The sequence below is a fragment of the Halichoerus grypus genome, chromosome 14, assembly GCF_964656455.1.
Source record: "Halichoerus grypus chromosome 14, mHalGry1.hap1.1, whole genome shotgun sequence".
NCBI lineage: Eukaryota > Metazoa > Chordata > Mammalia > Carnivora > Phocidae > Halichoerus > Halichoerus grypus.
In genome coordinates, this window is record NC_135725.1 from 76,138,522 (window position 1) to 76,140,648 (window position 2,127).

At 40.8% G+C, this 2,127-nt stretch overlaps 1 pseudogene; it reads left to right on the forward strand.

Annotated features, from left to right (window-relative positions):
• Nucleotides 1-277: 277 nt before the first annotated feature.
• On the forward strand, nt 278-347 carry LOC118555520 (U4 spliceosomal RNA; annotated as a pseudogene).
• The last annotated feature ends 1,780 nt before the right edge of the window (nt 348-2,127 follow it).

The following is a 2,127-nucleotide window of genomic DNA, read 5'->3' on the forward strand; positions in this document are numbered from 1 at the left end:
TGTGTGTGTGTGTGTGTGTGTGTGTGTGTGTGTGTGTTGGGGGGAAGATTTTGCCCATCTAAAGAGTTAACATGTTTTATATGTGATCTGAAGACAAATGCTTCAGTGTAGTAGCAGAAATGTCTCCTAGACAAGCCTGCCAGAGGTAGATATTTTCTAGCTATGTGACCTTCAGTAAGTTATTTCCTTTTACCAAGTAACAATTTTCTCCTACATGCCTTCCATGGTTGTTAGGAAAATTGAGAAATGTAAATAATGTCTATAGAATACCTGGCCCAGCTTTGCGCAGTGGCAGTATCGTAGCCAATGAGGTTTATCCGAGGTGCGATTATTGCTAGTTAAAATACCTGGCCCACAGTAGGTGCTCAGTAAGTCATAGCTGCTGCTGTTACATCATGCCAGGGGAATTCTTTTAAAATGTGAGAGTTAACTCCCTTACTGAATCTGTTTTCCAAGTTCAGGGCCTAGATACTTATTTTCTTTAAGATAGGGCACAATGTGACTTCTTGTTACTGGTTCTAATCCTGTGAAATGCATATCGCAACGGGTGATTATGCCAGTTAGGACAAGACAAGATTGAGCTTGCATATTTTCTTTAGACATCAAGTAAGCATGAAGTAAACCTCCTTTTTTGGCATTTCCAAAACAGAGTCAGCAGCAAAAGTATAGCTAGTGCCATAATGTTGATGCCTTGAGGTTCTCTAAAATGCAAACCTACTTGATATGGCAAAAAGTTGACCACATTGGTTACTATGAAAACCTCAGGATGTCCAGACAAGCCCTTAGGGCATCAAGGGCTAGGGTATCTCACTGCCCCCTGTCTCTAAATGGGTAGCATCTCAGAGAGACTTTTTACCACATTACCACATTACTCTCATCTGGTGCCAAGAATGTGCTGGAAAAGCCAACAGGAAGTGAAAACTAGCCAATCTGTAAAATTTTCTCATGCCTCTGTTATTTCCCAATGTATGCTTTCATTGATCTCTTAGAGCTCTTGAGGCTGGAATGGAGAACAATAGCCTCAGGCAATGCATGGTCTGACCTTTGCAGAGGTCTTTCCTTCTGCCTTCTCTGGTCAAAATGGGGGGTCAGATTCCCATGAGTGGGCAGCACAGCCACAGAAGAATCTCGTACATAGCTCCCGTGTCCTCTTATTATGAAGAAGCCATAGAAAGGGGTGGTAGGGAGAATATCAGACTTGGAGTTCTACCTATAAGCCTAAAGGTCTCGGGGACATCATTTTTATATCCCCAGGCCTTCATTTCTCATCTGTAAAATGAAGTTAATGTCTAGCTTATGGGATTGAAGTTAGGATTCCCTGAGAAACATTTGTATTTGTAAATGTTAAATGCCTATACAATTGGGAGACTTTTGGTTTTTGCCACATCTCCAACACTAGAGGGAAATGAAACACCCTCCCTTCTTCTTTCATTTCTGACATTGTCTTATCCACAATATGGGCAAAGATTAGGAAAAAAAAAAAGACTATAAAAATGTCTTTTATTGCAGAGAGAGAGAGAGAAGTGGGGGAAGGGAAGAGATTGGTTTATTCTGAGGAACTGGCTTATGTGAATGTGGGGGCCCTTAGGTCTGAAACCCATAGAGCAAGCTGGCAGACTAGAAGTTCAAGTAAGAATTGATATTGATGTTGCAGTCTTGAGTTCAAATTTTGCAGAACAGCAAGCTGGAAACTGAGGCAGGATTTCTATGTTGCATTCTTGAGAATAATTCCTTTTTCGGAAAATCTCAGTCTTTATTCTTAAGGCCTTCGATTGATTGGGTGAAGCCCACCCATGTTATAGAGAATAATTTACTTTATTGAAAGTCTAGTAATTTAAATGTTAACTACATCTAAAAAATACCTTCGTTAGGTATTCATATCCAGACTGGTGTTGACCAAACAAATGGGTACCGTAGCCTAGCAAGTTGACACATAAAATTAACCATGATAGCACCAAAGACTGCAGAATTTCCAAATGGAAATGACTAGGTCATGGTTTGGAAACACAAAGCCTTAGGAAGCGCATGACCTCTGGTCTCCAGCATCTAAAGGGCAATTGTTGAGCTAGACTTGCTTATTGAGGTCACTGAAGGCCCAACAATGACCAAAAAGTACTACTCCAGAGA